The sequence below is a fragment of the Oncorhynchus keta genome, chromosome 10 (assembly GCF_023373465.1).
Source record: "Oncorhynchus keta strain PuntledgeMale-10-30-2019 chromosome 10, Oket_V2, whole genome shotgun sequence".
In the NCBI taxonomy this organism is placed as follows: domain Eukaryota; kingdom Metazoa; phylum Chordata; class Actinopteri; order Salmoniformes; family Salmonidae; genus Oncorhynchus; species Oncorhynchus keta.
In genome coordinates, this window is record NC_068430.1 from 42,565,168 (window position 1) to 42,585,261 (window position 20,094).

At 40.1% G+C, this 20,094-nt stretch overlaps 1 pseudogene; it reads right to left on the bottom strand.

The window, feature by feature from the left end:
• Positions 1–5,195: 5,195 nt before the first annotated feature.
• Positions 5,196–20,094, bottom strand: part of LOC118388789 (sodium- and chloride-dependent GABA transporter 2-like) — a 123,353-nt pseudogene continuing 108,454 nt past the window's right edge.

The following is a 20,094-nucleotide window of genomic DNA, read 5'->3' on the forward strand; positions in this document are numbered from 1 at the left end:
TTATTGTAAAATAAGAATTTGTTCTTAACTGACTTGCCTAGTTAAAAATATATGTTTTTTTTTGTAATTGGAGGGTAGTTACCTATACCTACATTAATGCCACAGGGTAAGGAGTTAAGTGTTGCCAGGATTAGATATCAGAGCATAAAAACCTTATCAGGAGTTTCTATGCTAATGATATCCATAATATTTGTTCACCAATGCTTTGGATACAAATGGCTTTCCTTCAATTTGTACTGTTTTCTAGGGGAGCCAACTATGAATGTTATTGGACTACACTGAGCGTAACAGAGTCTTAAGAGTGTAATAATACTATATATCACGCACTGTACAGAAGCCTGCTGTAAGTGTTGTTAACATGACACAGATGCTATGGAAACTGTGTATCATCCAATGATTAAGTATTCACTCTATCTCTGGTAAATTTGCAAATTCAGGCATTAGAGATTACACTTACAGTTTGCATTGACCTGCCCCCGAGCCCAACTGTACTGTTAGTGATAAGTGTTCTTTGTCTACCACGGGACATTAAGTGAAACGAGTGACCGGATCTCCATGGTGTTCAGTCAGAGGATCAAGATGATGTCCTTCTGTGTGTAAATATTTGAAGATAACACAACTTAAAAAAAGGAACAAAGAAAACCCCAGTCAAAAAGCCCCTTATATCAATTGCCTGCCAAGAGAACTTGAAATTGTATTTTTTTTTTTACTCAGTTTTAAACCAAATGTTGTATCTGTAATATCATGAGTCCAGTGTTGCTCTTTAGCAATACGTTTTTTGTGGAACAAAAACCTATATTACTTGAGGTGTCAAACAAGGGGGACTTACTGTAGGTAGGACACAAAGTGTATCTGTGGAAATGAAAGCGAAGTCAGAAGACGCCATTTCAGTTGATGAGATAGTGTGTCGCTGTTGTAGGCTTAGATGTATATTATATATTCATTACAAGTCATATTTTACCTGTTGTAACTCGTGTATATTTTTTTGTTACTGCAGAACCCATAAGTTCTCAGGTGGAGGTAATGTAAAATATCTTCAACCAGAAATAAGGCTTGTTATACTCAGGCACTAAGCTCTCAGCTCTCTTCCCTTCTGGCTTGAAATGACAAATACAAAAAGGGTCCAAGTGTTATATTTTATCATTTAACATATGAATGCTGAAGGAAATAGGACAAAATACAACTTGTCACACTGAGAGCTCTCATATTGCCACATACTGTCGGCATGTTGTACGACCTGATAACTGTCACACTTTTAATAGGCATTCTTTCTTACCTTACACACAACGACAAACTTGTCAAGCTTCCTCATATTTGAACTCAAATCAAATTTTATTAGTCACATGCGCTGAATACAACAGGTGTAGGTAGACCTTACTTACGAGCCCCTAACCGACAGTGCAGTTTCAAAAATTATGGATAAGAATAAGAGATAAAAGTAACAAGTAATTAAAGAGGAGCAGTAAAATAATAACAATATATACAGGGAGTCAATGTGCGGGGGCACCGGTAAGTTGAGGTAGTATGTGCATGTAGGTAGAGTTAATGTGATGTGAATGTGAGTAGTCTGGGTAGCCATTTGACTAGATGTTCAGGAGTCTATTTGGCTTGGGGGTAGAAGCTGTTTAGAAGCCTCTTGGACCTAGGCTTGGCGCTCCAGTACCGCTTGCCGTGTGGTACCAGAGAGAACAGTCTTTGACAAGGGTGGCTGGAGTCTTTGACAATTTTCGGGGAGCAAGGAGTTTGCAAGGAGCACACAATGTCAGTGTTGTTCTGTTCTTCTTTATTTACTGTAATGCAATACCATAACAGGGCAACAAGGGACCCTTTCAAGGTAGGAAACAATGGGCCAGTTTCCCAGACACATATTAAGCCTAACCCAGGACTAAAAGGCATTCTCAATGGAGATTCTGAGAGATATGTTGTGAGAATTCATAAATTACCATTCAACTTCTTCCCCTGAAACCCTGAACGACCTCGGGCTCTTTTCAATCTGCATCGCAGAAATTCATCTTTACAGTGTGATTGAGATTTAAAGGCAATGTTCTCGCTTTAGTGGAGATATACACTGTAAACGCCGTACAGTCGTGGCCAAAAGTTTTGAGAATGACACAAATATAAATTTCTACAAAGTTTTCTGCTTCAGTGTCTTTAGATGTTTTTGTCAGATGGAATACTGAAGTATAATTACAAGCATTTCATAAGTGTCAAAGGCTTTTATTGACAATTACATGAAGTTGATGCAAAGAGTCAATATTTGCAGTGTTGACCCTTCTTTTTCAAGACCTCTGCAATCTGTCCTGGCATGCTGTCAATGAACTTCTGGGCCACATCCTGACTGATGGCAGCCCATTCTTGCATAATCAATGCTTGGAGTTTGTCAGAATTTGTGGGTTTTGTTTGTCCACCCTCATCTTGAGGATTGACCACAAGTTCACAATGGGATTAAGGTCTGGGGAGTTTCCTGGGCAGGGACCCAAAATATCGATGTTTTGTTCCCCGAGCCACTTAGTTATCAATTTTGCCTTATGGTAAGGTGCTCCATCATGCTGGAAAAGGCATTGCTCATCACCAAACTGTTCCTGGATGGTTGGGAGAAGTTGCTCTCGGAGGATGTGTTGGTACCATTCTTTATTCATGGCTGTGTTCTTAGGCAAAATTACAAGTGAGCCCACTCCCTTGGCTGAGAAGCAACCCCACACATGAATGGTCTCAGGATGTTTTACTGTTGGCATGGCACAGGACTGATGGTAGCGCTCACCTTGTCTTCTCCGGACAAGCTTTTTTCCAGATGCCCCAAACAATCAGAAAGGGGATTCATCAGAGAAAATGACTTTACCCCAGTCCTCAGCAGTCCAAAACCCTGTACCATTTGCAGAATATCAGTCTGTCCTTGATGTTTTTCCTGGAGAGAAGTGGCTTCTTTGCTGCCCTTCTTGACACCAGGCCATCCTCCAAATGTCTTCACCTCACTGTGCGTACATATTAATAATGGGAATTGATGGGAAATGATGTAAAATATATCACTAGCCACTTTAAACAATGCTACCTAATATAATGTTTACATACCCTACATTATTCATCTAATATGTATACGTATATACTGTACTCTATATCATCTACTGCATCCTTATGTAATACATGTATCACTAGCCACTTTAACTATGCCACTTTGTTTACATACTCATCTCATATGTATATACTGCACTCAATACCATCTACTGTATCTTGCCTATGCCGCTCTGTACCATCACTCATTCATATATCTTATGTACATATTCTTTATCCCCTTACACTTGTGTCTATAAGGTAGTAGTTTTGGAATTGTTAGCTAGATTACTTGTTGGTTATTACTGCATTGTCGGAACTAGAAGCACAAGCATTTCGCTACACTCGCACTATCATCTGCTAACCATGTGTATGTGACAAATAAAATGTGATTTGATTTGATTTGATATGCACTCACACCTGCCTGCTGCCATTCCTGAGCAAGGTCTGTACTGGTGGTGCCCCGATCCCACAGCTGAATCAACTTGTCCTGGCGCTTGCTTGACTTTCTTGGGCACCCTGAAGCCTTCTTCACAACAATTGAACCTCTCTTCTTGAAGTTCTTGATGATCCGATAAATGGTTGATTTAGGTGCAATCTTACTGTCAGCAATATCCTTGCCTGTTTTAATTTTAACTTTATTTTACTAGAACAAATTCTTATATTCAATGACAGCCTAGGAGCAGTGGGTTAACTGCCTGTTCAGGGGCAGAACGACAGATTTGTACCTTGTCAGCTCAGGTATTTGAACTTGCAACCTTTCGGTTACTAGTCCAACACTCTAACCACTAGGCTACCCTGAAGCCCTTTTTGTGCAAAGAAATGATGACGGCACATGTCAGATCAATGATTCCAAGCACCACCCTCCTTTTGAAGCTTCCAGTCTGTTATTCGAACTCATTCAGCATGACAGAGTGATCTCCAGCCTTGTCCTCGTCAACGCTAACACCTGTGTTAACAAGATAATCACTGACATGATGTCAGCTGGTCCTTTTGTGGCAAAGCTGAAATGCAGCAGAAAAGTTTTTGTGGGATTCAGTTCATTTGCATGGCAAAGAGGGACTTTGCAATTAATTGCAATTAATCTGATCACTCTTCATAACATTCTGGAGTATATGCAAATTGCCATCATACAAACTGAGGCAGCGGAATTGATATTTTTGTCATTCTCAAAACTTTTGGCCACGACTGTATATGTCGGTCCAATCGGAAATTACCTTTACATTTCTATCGCAAAATCTGTAACACTTCAGCTTTACAGATTGAATAGAGCCCCTAGTCTTTAAACTGAGTGGAGTTTAGAACCAGAGTCTAACATCTCTGTTAGAACTACTATTACAAGTTGCTGAAGCACACCAGATGATTGCCTGACATGTGGAATGACACAACCAATTACTGGACCACATTGTGAAATACTAGTGGAATACATCATGTGCAGCTGGGTAATTGTGTAAAATGATCACGAGAACAACAAAAATATATCAAAATCTTGAAACACTATTATCACCCTAACCCGCTACATTGAGGGTCATAATGGTATCCATGAATGATAAAACATAAACTGTCATCAGGGATAGTAGAGATGGTGCTGCTCCTTTGGTCAGCAATCATCAGAGCCATTTGTACACTGTAATACAGACCATAATAAGTCATTAAAGGATGAATATAGATATTGTACAAACAACTGTCTAAAGCTACTAGTATTCATTTTTCATATCAGGGTAAATTCACCACAAATGCAGGTGGGGTGTGTTCTGTGTTGGTTTAGCCTGAACTGGCAGTTAATGATAACTGCTGTTAACTATTGGTCTTATCTGTAACTCATAGAAGGGCATTGTTCCTGTATTCGTCTTCAGCTCGGCTATGGAACACAGTCTGTACCCTGTGGGGAAAACGTATTTACAGTCCGTGAATGACGATGTCTCTGTTCAATTACCTCAGAGTAGGAGCGCTTATCTAGGTTCAGTTTAGCCTTTTCTATGATCCTAGATCATCACTTCTACTCTAGGACGCTTTATGAATATGGACCCCAGGTCTCAGATGAATGTTAGGTCTGAATATCGGAAGAGATTTCTGCAGCGAATTACACATTTCATTTAACATACTCCAAAGAATAAGGGTGGAAAAATAAGATATAAATCATGGCACAAGGTTTGATGAGTTTATTGATATTGGCATCAAATCCTATCACAGTATTTTACAGTGTTTCTACTATATATGCATCTACACAATCCCTTATAATTTACCATCGATATATTTTCACAAATGTCATACTTCAAAGTCTTAAGAAATTACATAGTAGTAGAAAAAAACGATGTCAGATTATTAAACCCACCTAAATCAAAGATAAAATGTATCTTTAAAAAAATGTGTTTGTTCACTTGTATATACAGACGCCAGGACCAATAGCATGACCGTCATGTTCTGTTTCCACTATGATGTGAGACACGTGTTTGATCCATTCATCCATTACTCTGCCATGACCACAGTCCTGGTTAAAGGACAACTTCAAAGGTCCATATTTTGTGCTGGGCCTTACTCAATATCTCACTTCAGATGCTTTCTCTGCATTCTGTCACGAGACAGCAAGATTGACCTGTAATTCTAATCATTCTAGGTAGGGTTTTCTGGACCAAACAGAATGACCGCATCTCTCTTTTCACTTTCCAGAACCAGTGCTTCTATGTCTCATCAGCTCTACATACAGGAAACAGTGTGTATTTTGGAAACACTTGCCCACATCTCCCTCCCAAGAAAAAGGCATGGGGGTGGATTACGTTCTGTACTATACTTTTCTAAGCCACTCAGACCAAGCAAAGGGTCACATTTGTCTCTGTTACACAACAGGAAGTATTTGTATTGTTTATGTCAGGACCTTGAGTGACTGGTTGGACCTGCTTATCTCTAGTCCTATAGGGATGGCAGCTGAGAGAGGGGGCCAGTGTCTCTACAGGGGGCCAGTGTCTCTGTCTAGGAGGTTGTGGCCCCAGGCTGGTATCTCCGTGTCCCCCAGGGGTCTGTCGTGCTCTGACTGCTTGGCCAGGAGGGAATTCTTCTGGGCCTTGGTCATGGGGAGATCCTCTGACGGTGTGGTGAGGATGGACAGTCTCTGAGGAATCAATAAAGAGGACAGAGGAGCATTTCAAAGACAGACCACCAAAGGAATGAGACATAAAATAACTGGTGATGTTTGCAGAACGTTGATTGTTTTTCCTCTTTTCTTAGTTGGTAGAAGAAACATCATCATCAGTGTGTATTGGGGAGTAAATGGGGTTTGGGTAGTGGATCTGATCATTGTAGAAATAGAGACGTAACTAGTGATAACAACACAAATGGTACCTGCCAACTTTTAAAAGATCTGAAGTTTGGAATTGATAGTGAGAAATTAACCATGGCTTCTGGGATGTTGGCTATCAACAACAAGGCAACTCCTATGACTAATTGGGAATGGGACGCAAGCGTAGGATTGATCAACCTGTCGCTGGCCGCCTTTGGGGAGGGTGTATAGTGTGAAAGGCCGAAACACCCTAGGAACCAAAGGTACACTACTGACGATGCGCTCCCCAAATTTCACCACACTCACTGTTCATTAACTCTTGGAAGTGCTTGCACAAAGGATAGTAACATCTCATCCTGTGTTCTTGGAATCTCATGACCATTGCTCCATCTTTGGAGAATGTACTCAAAGACTTAGCCTCTATCGCCAACCTACGTAACTAGCTATAGCTATGTTATCTATGATATATTGCTTGATTTTTGTTGCTTTTGGACCACTTTGAGATGCTTTTCTGTTTTGAAACTCCAGTGCTTGACTTGGGCTGAGACAGTTGCCGGTACTCATGTTTGGTGCCGGTACTGTTTACATTTAGGTGCATGAGCTCCACAATACTTTTGAGTTAATATTCTATAAGAGGAACAGGAGCTCACTGTTAAACATTTTAGGTGCCGGTTCTCAGCTCCGGAGAGCTCCTGCCCAAGTCAAGCAATGTGAAACTCTACAGAAACCTAATAAATTTACCTGTCGCAGTGTACCAGGAGTGACGCTCACGATGTAAACCATCCATAGAGGAACCATGAGGGTGGAGGAGAGAGTGAACCACCAGCCAACGGCGGAACCCCACCAAGGATACTGAAAGGTGTTGTTGAACTTCAGCGGAGTAAACTTTATCAAGGAGAAAAGAAATGTAGCCTAGAACAAAAGATATGGATGGATGTTGTATAATAAACATTAAAGAACACAATGTATTTTCTGATAGCATTGTACCAATTATAACATATTAGTGTAACAGTGAGGGTTGAGTGAGGACAGAGATGAACAAGATAAGGTTAAGAACAATGTTATCGTTTCTCCAGGTCAGGCTCCTGGTGAAGCATTTATAATGATCTAATAAAAAGCATGAGCTGGTGCACATCCAATGTGTTCCCCCTGTTGATGATGCTTATCATGCATTATAGTTTAAACAAAAGATTGCATCTAACAAACATTTTATGAAATTGGAAACAATGAAATATACATTACTAGTAATACGTTTGGACACACTTAATCATTCAAGGTTTTTTCTTTATTTTTTTAAACTATTTGTCTACATTGAAGAATTAATAGTGAAAACATCAAAACAGTGAAATAACACATATATACGGAATAATGTCGTAACAAAAACAAGTGTCAAACACATCAAAATATATTTTATATTTGAGGTTCTTTAAATTATTCATGCTTTGCCTTGATGACAGCTTTGCAAGCTGTTGGCATTCTCTCAACCAGCTTTATGAGGTAGTCACTGGGAATGCATTTGAACGAGCATGTGTGCCTTGTTAAAAGTTAACGTGTGGAATTAATGCATTTGAACCAATCAGTTGTGTTGTGTCGAGGTAGGTGTGGTATAACAGAAGATAGCCCTATTTAGCAAAACACCAAGTCCATAAGATTGCAATAACAGCTCAAATAAGCAAAGAGAAATGACAGTCCATCATTACTTCAAGTCATGAAGGTCAGACAATGCGGGAACATTTCAAGAACTTTGAACGTTTGTTTGAGTGCAGTTGCAAAAAACATCAAGCGCTATGATGAAACTGGCTCTCATGAGGACCGCCACAGGAAAGGAATACCTAGAGTTACCTCTGCTGCAGAGGACAAGTTCATTAGATTTAACTGCACCTCAAATTGCAGCCCAAATAAATGCTTCACAGAGTTCAATTAACAGACACAGCTAAACATCAACTGTTCAGAGGAGACTGCTTCAATCAGGCCTTCATGGTCAAATTGCTTTTAAAAAACCTACTAAAGGACACCAATATGAAGAAGAGACTTGATTGGGCCAAGAAACACGAGCAATAGACATTAGACCAGCAGAAATCTGTTCTTTGGTCTGACGAGTCCAAATTTGAGATTTTTGGTTCTAACCGCTGTGTCTTTGTGAGATGCAGAATAGGTGAATTGATGATCTCCGCATGTGTGGTTCCCACCGTGAAGCATGGAGGAGGTGAGATGGTGGTGGGGGGGGGGGGTTACTACATGATTCCGCATGTGTTATTTCATAGTTGTGATGTCTTCACTACTATTCTACAATGTAGAAAATAGTAAAAAGAAAGAAAAACCCTTGAATGATGAGATGTGTTCCAACTTTTGAGTGCTACTGTATATGTGAAATTAAATTAAACAGTAATGTATGTTAATGTTAATCCTATGCTTGTGCTAATTATAACAATAGCCTAATATATTAAATATGCTGTAAACTATTGTCTTCAAACAGTTTCACTCAATACATTCTAATCAACCTAGTAATTATGACACACCCCTCACTATTGTCATTAGTTGCACTAATTGCACTGTTTTGTCTACATAACCTGGTTCAGGCATTCATGACATTACCCTGAAGAAGGAACAATGATGTCGAAACGTTGGTGGTTTACTCAATAAATTACAGTGAGATTATATGTAACAGTATAATTTTAAACCGTCCCCTCGCCCATACCCGGGCGCGAACCAGGGACCTTCTGCACACAACGACAACAGTCACCCTCGAAGCATCGTTACCCATCGCTCCACAAAAGCCGCGGCCCTTGCAGAGCAAGGGGAATTACTACTTCAAGGTCTCAGAGCAAGTGACGTAACCGATTGAAACGCTATTTAGCGCACACCGCTAACTAAGCTAGCCGTTTCACTCACCCCCCTTTTGACCTTCCTCCTTTTTCCGCAGCAACCAGTAATCCGGGTCAACAGCATCAATGTAACAGTATAATTTTAAACCGTCCCCTCGCCCATACCCGGGCGCGAACCAGGGACCTTCTGCGCACAACGACAACAGTCACCCTCGAAGCATCGTTACCCATCGCTCCACAAAAGCCGCGGCCCTTGCAGAGCAAGGGGAATTACTACTTCAAGGTCTCAGAGCAAGTGACGTAACCGATTGAAACGCTATTTAGCGCACACCGCTAACTAAGCTAGCCGTTTCACATCCGTTACATATACATAGAGTGTGCGACTCTCTAGAAGCATTTATAATGAACATAAAGTTAGGATTTTCTACTTTACATAGGTTACACATACACATCAAATTGAAGCCCATCTCTCTGTATTGCCAACTAAACTTTTGGCTTTCTGTAAATCACCTTTATTACTGTGACATCAACGTAATGTTTACCATAACTATAATTGGAAAAATAACATTCATTAGCTGTTGACAGTGTGGTGTAAATAAATAAAACTTACAGTGCAGATGACTGGAGTGACATACTTCAAACAGTACTTAATGATGGGTAATGGTCGATAACCGATCATGTCTTCTATATTATCGTACAGACGGTCTGCACCTGTGGAGTAAACATATCAACAGGGACTCAAAATAACATTAGTCAATAAAAGGGTTTAAAAGTTGGTCTGTCAAATACCCAGTTGGTCTGTCAAATACCCAGGTAAACATTCTCAAACCACCAAGTGACAGACAGGTTCAAACAATTTGCAGATTAGGAAACCTGGACAACAGCTCTAACCAGGGTTTCCCAAACCCGGTCATGTGCCCCTCAAAGCTGATTCAAATCACCAACTCATCATCAAGCTTTTATTATTTGATTCAATTGAATTAATATAAAAAGAGGACGGTGTCAAGTATACTCCCTCTCTGGTGCTCTCGACAGGTTCCGGTCCGCTCTTGGTCACCGAGATTGTCCTTTTGGTCAGTGTCCTGCAGCTGAAGCCGTGTGTCAGGGAGAGGGTACTGTCACATATACTCGGCGCTCTAGGTCACCAGGCTACTCATTATTACACACACTTGTCACCTGGACTTCATCACCTTCCTGACTCCTAAGCTAATCGAAGGGCTACCCAGACCCCTCTTTTACGCTGCTGTGACTCTCTGTTTATAATCTATGCATAGCCACTTTAACTCTACCTACATGTACATATTACCTCAATTACCTCGACTAACCGGTGCCTCCGCACATGGACTCAGAACCGGTTGCCCCTGTATATAGCCTTGCTTGATATTTTACTGCTGCTGTTTAGTTATTGGTTACTTCTATTTTCTATTTTTACTTATCAATTTTTTAATTAACACTTATTTGAATTTGTTTTCTTAACTTCTTAAATCATTGTTGGTTAAGGGCTTGTAAGTAAGCATTTCAATGTGTCACACTCGGATCTTTCACCTGTCCTTGTGATTGTCTCCACCCGCTCCAGGTGTTGCTTATTTTCCCCAGTGTGTTTATCTCTGTGTTTCCTGTCTCTCTGTGACAGTTCGTCCTGTATGTCTAAGTCAACCCGCGTGTTTTTTTCCATGGGTTTTCTATTCTATTTTTGCTAGTCCTCCCAGATTTGACCCTTGCCTGTTTCTGGACTCTGTACCTGCCTGCCTGACCATTCGGCCTGCCTTGACCTCGAGCCTGCCTGCCACTCTGTACCTCCTGGACTTTGAACTGGTTTTGACCTTTTTGCCTGTACACGACCATTCTCTTGCCTACCCCTTTTTGGATCAATAAACATCAAATACTCCAATCATCTGCATCTGGGTATTGCCTTGTGCCCTGATTGTAAGGTCTACCTGCTGTATTCAGCGCATGTATCAAATTTGATTTGATTACTATCTGTCACTCCCTTTGGTTCCTTCCCCAGGTGTTATTGTTTCTGTTCCAGTGTTCATGTCTGTACGCTACAGGTTTTTTTTGTTTTGTTCTATGTTTATTTAGTTATTGAATACACTCCCTGAACTTGCTTCCTGACTCCCAGCGTACATGTTACAACCAGAACCTGTGATGTGAACAACCAAGGACTTGGGACTATAAGGTTGTATCTGCAAAATGTATAGTTATGAGATAATGAGTATTTTTAAGTACCAGATCTCAGAACCGTTTTGTGATGTCCTCCTGTTTTCAAGTATATCCCCTTACTTATGTACAATTATTTGTTATTGACAACCCAGCATTGTGTGATTGGATTGCATATAGAACCTTAAAGCACCAAGTTAAAAGGTGTTTGCATAGATAGAACTTTCCGATTTTTCATTTCTTTCATTGTAAATGTACTTTTTCAAAAACCTGACTAATCTCACACGTAAAGGACCACCTAAAGAGCAATTCTATGTGAATAACTCATTTTTGAACAATCTGACATGTTATAATCCCAAGGTAACGAGATGTCGTTTCACGTCAATGTCCAAAGTAGCAATGTCTGCTAGAGGAACAACTTGGAAAACGCCATAGACACCTTGAACAGAATCATCCTGAGGGAAGCTGACCTGCAATTAGGGTTTCTGTGATTGATTATCTGGGATTGATGGAATGGGGCCATGCAGGATCTTTTATTCCTTGTTATCAGGGATTGTTGGGATGATCCTACTCCATTGAAGTTGACATTTAAAATGGTTAAGGTAAGGGTAGGGGTTAAAGTTAGGGTTCAAGGTAGGGATGTCCCAAGGATCATATTTTACTATTATGACCTACAACGACAGTGGTAAGTAGTGGTAACACCTAATAATAACTTACATGAAAATGCCTCAATAAACGTTTGTAATATAACACAAGGTTTAGATAGCTGGCTAGACTAACTTACCTTGCCAACTATAACAGGGTAGCTGACATGGGCTAATTGGGTGACTGTCAGTGACTGACATAACAAGAGGAAGACTGCGGATGCACTACCACATTTCAAAATGTCACATAGTAGAATACACAATCTTAACTAACAGTAAATTGAGACCCTGACTGACATTGAACAAAAGTGGTTGAGGGCCATAAATGGGAACTTATATTTAGAAACGGCACAGGGAGTAGGCCGGTCTATCTCACCATAAACCCAGCTGATACACACTGACTGTAGTATAGCGAAGAGAAGCAGAGTCATCCCACTGCAGGCATAGTAATCAAACAGCTGGAAGATATACAGGCCCCCCTGCAAATAGAGGAGGGGTAGAAAGAAAGTATAAGGTACAGTCTTACTGAGCACAACAATAAGACTATAATCTACCTCCAGAGTCTACAAAACACTCAGACAATGATCGTGGGTGTCCAGCAGCCCAATTGCTTACAGACGAAGTGGAATCTACCAACAATTCTGCAGAATGAGGAGGTATGTTGAAACACAGCGACATGTTGAAACAGATCATTTGGGAGGTGCATTATCCATCATGTATCTGGTTACTGTCATGATTGATCTAATAACGATGGCCTTCAAAATATATAATTTATATCCTATATAATGATGACTTCAAATGACCTCTCACCTCTGTGACCATGACCAGGCCGATGAAGAAGCTACCCACACTGATGATGATGAGGAGGATTTTACGCCGATGGCCAACCAGGAAGAAGGAGGGATACATGTCTGAGATAGCTGTCATCAAAGCCTCCAGACCTACAAACTGAGGGAGAGATGATGGGGAAGTTCAGTGGAAACTCTCTTCTTTGAAATACTAGCTACTCATTCACAGTTTCACATCCAAAAGTTTAGTAATGATTGCAGAATCTATTGTAGGTTATGTAATTATGCTTCACTAAGGAAAACATTTGTAGGCCTTCAGGACCACACTAACACACCTCACTGTCTAAACCCAGTAGGATTATCATGATGAAGAAGAAGATGGCCCAAAGCTGTGGTAATGGCATCATAGCCACGGCACGAGGGTAGGCGATGAATGCCAGGCCAGGACCTGTATGCAGCAATACAGTTAAACTCATTACTGAACTCTCAGGGGCAGAGGGAATAGTTAGATCCTTGAAATGCTTAGACACCTGCCTTGTAACAAACCAGAATTTACAAGAGTATTTTAATTAGTTTCTTTGTGAATTAAGTTGTTTATTCATGAATTCATTCATTCAAATCTCACTGCTGCAACACTTACCTGATTCGGCCACTGTTGAGATGTCTGTCCCTTGTTCATAAGCCATGAAGCCCAGAACAGAGAAGATCGCAAAACCGGCCACAAAGCTGGTTCCACTGTTCAAAAGGCACAGGTACACACAGTCCCTAAAAAGAGATTCACTTCCCTGTTAGTCACAACACAAAGGCATCCAAATGACCTACAATGTGGAGATCAACAAACTTTCCAGAAAACGTTCTGCCTGCACATTTGATCTAGCAAGGCACATTTACTGTTTATGTACTTAATTCTTCCACTCACTTGTAACAGTTGTTGTCATACTTGTTGTAGCTGCCAAGAGCAGTCAGACAGCCGATGCAGATAGCATAGGAATAGAAGATTTGCGTTCCAGCATCCATCCACACCTGTGAGACACAACAGAGAGACACAATAGTCTTCATAGTTTCACAATTCTGATATACTAGTCTCATCCCAGGGTATTAGAGGTGAATTAAAATGGTACTTATTTTGACCTTGTAGCTGTAATAAGTCAACAGAAAATATATTTGCTTTGAAATTCAGAGTTATTTTTTTTATGAGGTATTGATGTTGTAACAAATCTGATGCTCTTAAAACCACAAACTGTTGCACCAAGGGAGTTACGTTTCTTGGGTCAGTGGTAATGGTTTCTGCCCTCGGTCATGTTGACCAGGGCTCAAACACCGACAGAGACGTTACCATCTATCCCCAACAATCATTACAGTATGTACTGATCATTTCTGTTACACCTGCGGGTCAGTGAGGCGGGCTGGGTCTGGGTAGAGGTAGAACTTGATACCATCTATTGCCCCCGGCAGTGTGAGTCCACGGACCAGCAACACCACCAGCATCAGATAGGGGAAGGTGGCAGTGAAGTAGACCACCTGAGGGGAGGGGGACCAGACCAGCATTACATTCCCTCAGTCTATAGCTCATCTTAACAACTCTACAGTATTCATGGTGTCATCAGGTTGAATGGCAGAGATCCCACCTTACCTTCCCAGTAGACTTCACTCCTTTCCAGACACAGAAGTAACAGAGAATCCATGACAGTAGAAGACACAGAGCCAGCTCCCAGCGAACACTGCCTAGCTTGTTTGGACTGTCTGTGAGATTCAAAACTCTTCTCCTGAAAATAATATTTTGAGTTACAATCTCACCACTTGCTTTTCACCATTCTCTTAGCGCCTCCTAAGGCACATAGCCATGATTTCCATCTGTAAGGACTTAATAAGGAGTTGATAAATTGGAATGATTTTGTGTACTCACTCCCAGAACTCTCTCACTGGCGATGTTGCGTTCCCTGCTACTGTCCAATTTAGATGTCCCACTACTATTCTGTCAAACTCCATGCAGGTTGCTGGTTAGGAGGAAATGACACAATAACAAGCATGTCTCAGAACTCTCTGAATCTTTCCAGGATAAGGAGACATTTACAAAAATAAAACATTAATCAACCCACTTGTCAAAATCGGAATATCTCAGTTTGAAGTAGTGTCCATAAATGTAAGATACTATCTATCATTTAGGCATGACAAAGGTATGTCAACATGTCTACACACTGAAGTTAACCTGGTCCCAGATCTGTTTGTGTTCTATGCAATGCAAACTCCATTGCTGTCCTTGTCAATCCAAACAGGTTTGCTATGACAATGAATGACAGGCAGTTGGTATGACAGCACAAGCAGACTGGCACTCAGGCTACATTTACATTTACATTTAAGTCATTTAGCAGACGCTCTTACACTGATATACATACCTGTGTTCCAGCTGTTTCTACAACTGGCCCAGGGGAGCTCAGAGCTGAATGAGGAGAAGAGGTAGAAGAAGGCCCAGGCTAGAATGATGATGTAATAGATGCTGGAATATAGAACTACCACCTGACTACCATAACCCAGTCCTGAGGAGGAAGACGAGGAGGAGGAGAAGGAGGAGAAGATTTTACAGACAAACATGGAGGTGTAAATGTAAAAAAAAAAATGCTTCTGCTAAGAAATAGATGTGACATATGTTATATCCAATCACATTCTCAACCTAAAACCATAAAAACATTTAACTGTGTTACTTTTTGATGTGGATTAGACTCCTTTCAAAGTCACCAGCTCTGATTAATAAGTTATGGTGGCATTCCAACAAGACAGACATTTGTGAATGTTTGAACACAAGACAAGTGTCCTGAATGCACGTGTCGTGTCACATTAAGTACTGCCACTTACTCTATCATGTAATAGCTCATGAATCACATTGAGATACTTGTGTAATACTATTGATTAATCCAAGCTTCATCCAATAACTTGAATTAAATGTTTTGTTACTGTAATCCCTTTTTCATTTTATTAAAAAAAAAAATCAGGCCAGAAACAGACCAATCATTTTCCAAGCAATCTAAAATGTATCCTGATATTGTTTCAAACTGGTAAAGCAATGTGATTAAAATCATGGTGGATTGACTTTTACAAATACAATAGTGCAATATCATTTACAGAAGGAAAAGCCTGCATGTACTGTGCATATACTGTACCTATTATGGTTAATTGTCTGGCCCTATATGTCCCCCTCAACCAGCACATTCTTGTCAAAGGCTCCAGACAGAAACCTTGAGTTTACGTGCTGAATATCAATTTAAATCATATTGACATTGCTTTGGATTACAGTGCTACTTTCTCAAGTTTGGATATTGCAGCTAGGAGTTTTCCTGAGTACAAATACAATAAACAGACAAAGTTTGGTCTGCAGTCACACTAAATGTTATATTTTCTTTTGGCACAGTTTACAGTACTATCATATCTTTACTTTTCTGAAGGCTTTAGCCTTTCTTCCTTCTAGCTATCAGGCTTTCATGTCTATTTCCCCAAGATGGCATCCACCGTAGGAAGTAAATGCTATCAATGGTCAGACAAACACTGACAACTGAATCCCTAATATGGATGCAATACGTACAACAAGGCCCCATGGCCGCATTCATAAAGCATACCAGTAGGATGGCTGATCTAGGATCAGATTAGCTTTTTAGATCATGATGACTAAGCTTATACGGACAGAGGCTACCTGATTCTAGATCGGCAGTCTTATTCAATGACCCTTTATAAATATGAGACCTGATATTTACCTTCAAACAGGGGGCAGATCTTCCTCCAGCAGGTGATGCTGCCCTGCGTGGTGTACTGGCCCAAGGAGGTCTCCAGGAGAAAGAGTGGAATGCCACAGGTGAACAGAAAGAGCACATAAGGGATGAAGAACACCCCTTACGAACAACACAAGTTAAACCACAATTAAACATATGGCCCAAGACCATAACTTAATGTTTCACCTCACGTGATTATGGTTTCACAAGACTAACCTTTTTCACAGAAACCATCTCTACCACCTCAACCCCCCTCACTTCAGTGCATTTATACCGTCCAGAGAAGAGAACGCAAGTATTTATATGTATATTTTAGAGGCAGGAGCAGCTTCCTACGATGTAATTGTCTGTATAATTTCTAATCCCCCATATATTTTTGGGGTATTTATATAAATGATTTTGGGGCGGCAGGGTAGCCTAGTGGTTAGTGTTGGAATAGTAATCGAAAGGTTGCAAGTTTGAATCCCCGAGCTGACAAGGTACAAATCTGTCATCTGTCTTAACTGACCTGCCTAGTTAAATAAAATAAAAATATATCCATACATATAAATATCCATTCATATACATATCTTTTTAGAATATATTTTCCTTTATTATTCCCAGCAAACCCTCCCCTAATTGGACAAATTCAATCAATAATAACACTTAGGCTTCTACATGCTATATACATTTTTACATTTTATAGACACATTCTAATTTACAATAGTTATATTTTGTTTGTTTTTAGTCCTGGCCTTCCTCTATTTCTTTTTTTTCTTTTTTCTTTTTGATTTTACCCCTTTTTCTCCTCAATTGTTTTAGTAGTTACTATCTTGTCACATCGCTACAACTCTCGTACCGGCTCAGGAGAGACGAAGGTTGAAAGTCACGAGTCCTCCGATACAAAACCCAACCAAGCCGCACTGCTTCTTAACACAGGGCGCATCCAACCCGGAAGCCAGCCATATATTTTTCAACTGTCCTGTGATGCTTCACAAAGTACTGAACCTTTCTATTCTCATAGTTTCTACAGATCGTAAATTAAAGATAACATTTTTTGCTAAATTGATTGATCAATTGACTATGACTTTTCAAATCACCAGGTATTGTTATCTGCAGCGTTAGATCTAGGTAAATGTTGCAATTCTTCTGCCATTCTTGGACCTGTGACTAAAAAAGAGCTACATATGGACAGTCCCAAAATAAATTATCTAATGACTGCCTCCTCGCAGCAAAATCTGCAGAGCTGGGAAGATTGCATCCCCCATAAATATATATATATATATAACATTCTATTCGTTGCAATAATTTTGAATAATAATTTAAATTGAGAAATTAGAAGTTTTGAATCCGGTGTCATTTGCGTGTCATTTCCTAAACCATGTGCCATGGAATCGGTATATCGAAAATCTCTTCAAATATTTTGCAATTTATAAGGCACAGTTGTCAATTTTGTGCTCCTTAAATGAAACTGGTATATATTTATATTTATCACAATTTTATTTAACCAATTTTGGTCTTTAATGCAGGGCAGACAGACAAGTTCCTTACTTGTTCCCCTTCCACTTGCCACTTCCATTTTTTAGGCAATGCTGCAATCACATGGCTGTAATTTTGGGTAGAGCAGACATTTGCATACAGTATGTCTGTGTTAGCTGCATGTGTGACATAACTCCACCAGCCATATTAATGATATAATTTACAAAGATGATACTTTTTTTACGTTATCGAAAATAATGTTTTTCATCAACTAGTATATTTGAGTTTAACCACAAGAACTTAAGTATTTGTTTGTGTGGCTAACAGACTTAGCTACCACCCGAGGTGTTATGCGTCCATTTGGCATGTAAGTGTTAGGGATATTCTCGTGGGGTATCTGGGACACGTTCAGTAGCCTAACATCATTGAACATTGCAGATAGAAAGGCCATGAATAGAGTCAACCAGATTCCTAATTCTACATGTCAGAGAGACATGTTTTCTCCATAGCATATTTCTATCAGAGCGTGACAAAATGTTGTACAGTAGTGATGTGCATATCAGTATAGAGATTCTGGAAGCACCTAGAAGGTTTTGGTGCCTTTTGTGCACCAAGGCATGCACTGTTGTTTTTATGATTGTGCCAGCCAGATAGCATCTAGCCCTAGTGTGTAAATATCCCTATAATATTATAGAAACCACTGATATGTTTATATCAGGCCATGATTACACATCTCTTAATGATTATTCCATTACCGTCTTGTAATTGTGTGATTTCAATATTAGCCTAAGATATGAAAAGAACAACTCTGTATTGTCTCCACCACAATGACTTTAAATGAGGTGACTAGCTCTTTTGCATTGATAATGTAAAAGACGAAGGCTCACCTTGCCATATATTTAATGTGAGCTTAATTGTATGACCATGTAAAGATGTGATGTGAGACTCACCTCCTCCATTTTTGTAGCACAGATATGGGAACCTCCATACATTCCCCAAGCCTATGATCTGTCCGGCCACAGCCAGGAGGAACTCCAGCTTGCTTGACCACTGACCCCTGGTCTGGGTGCTTGGCACAGGGACAGGATGGACGAGACCCATCTCCTGCTGGGAAAGCGTATTGATCCTCAAATTGGGATCATTATGCTTTTCCATAACACTGAGGAAGACAAAGACAAAGTTGGTTTTATGCGGTGAACACACGTTAATCTAACAGTCTGTGTGTTATGAAGACAGTATAAGGACACACAGCTAACAGCTACATACTGTATGACCTGCTACATGAGAACAGCTATATTTGACCAGCTAGATGTGAATGCTACATATGACCAGCTACATATGACCAGCTACATATGACCAGCTACATATGAACAGCTACACATGAACAGCTACGGTACATATGAACAGCTACGGTACATATGAACAGCTACATTTGAACAGCTACATATGAACAGCTACGGTACATATGACCAGCTACATATGAACAGCTACACATGAACAGCTATGGTACATATGAACAGCTACATATGAACAGCTACATATGAACAGCTACGGTACATATGACTAGCTACATATGACTAGCTACATATGACCAGCTACATATGACCAGCTACATATGACTAGCTACATATGACCAGCTACATATGACTAGCTACATATGACTAGCTACATATGAACAGCTACATATGACTAGCTACATATGAACAGCTACGGTACATATGACTAGCTACATATGAACAGCTACATATGACGAGCTACATATGAACAGCTACATATGACTAGCTACATATGAACAGCTACATATGACTAGCTACATATGAACAGCTACATATGACTAGCTACAAATGACTAGCTACATATGAACAGCTACATATGACTAGCTACATATGAACAGCTACGGTACATATGACTAGCTACATATGAACAGCTACATATGACTAGCTACATATGAACAGCTACATATGACTAGCTACATATGAACAGCTACATATGACTAGCTACATATGAACAGCTACATATGACTAGCTACATATGAACAGCTACATATGACTAGTTACATATGACTAGCTACATATGAACAGCTACGGTACATATGACTAGCTACATATGAACATCTACATCTATATGACCTGT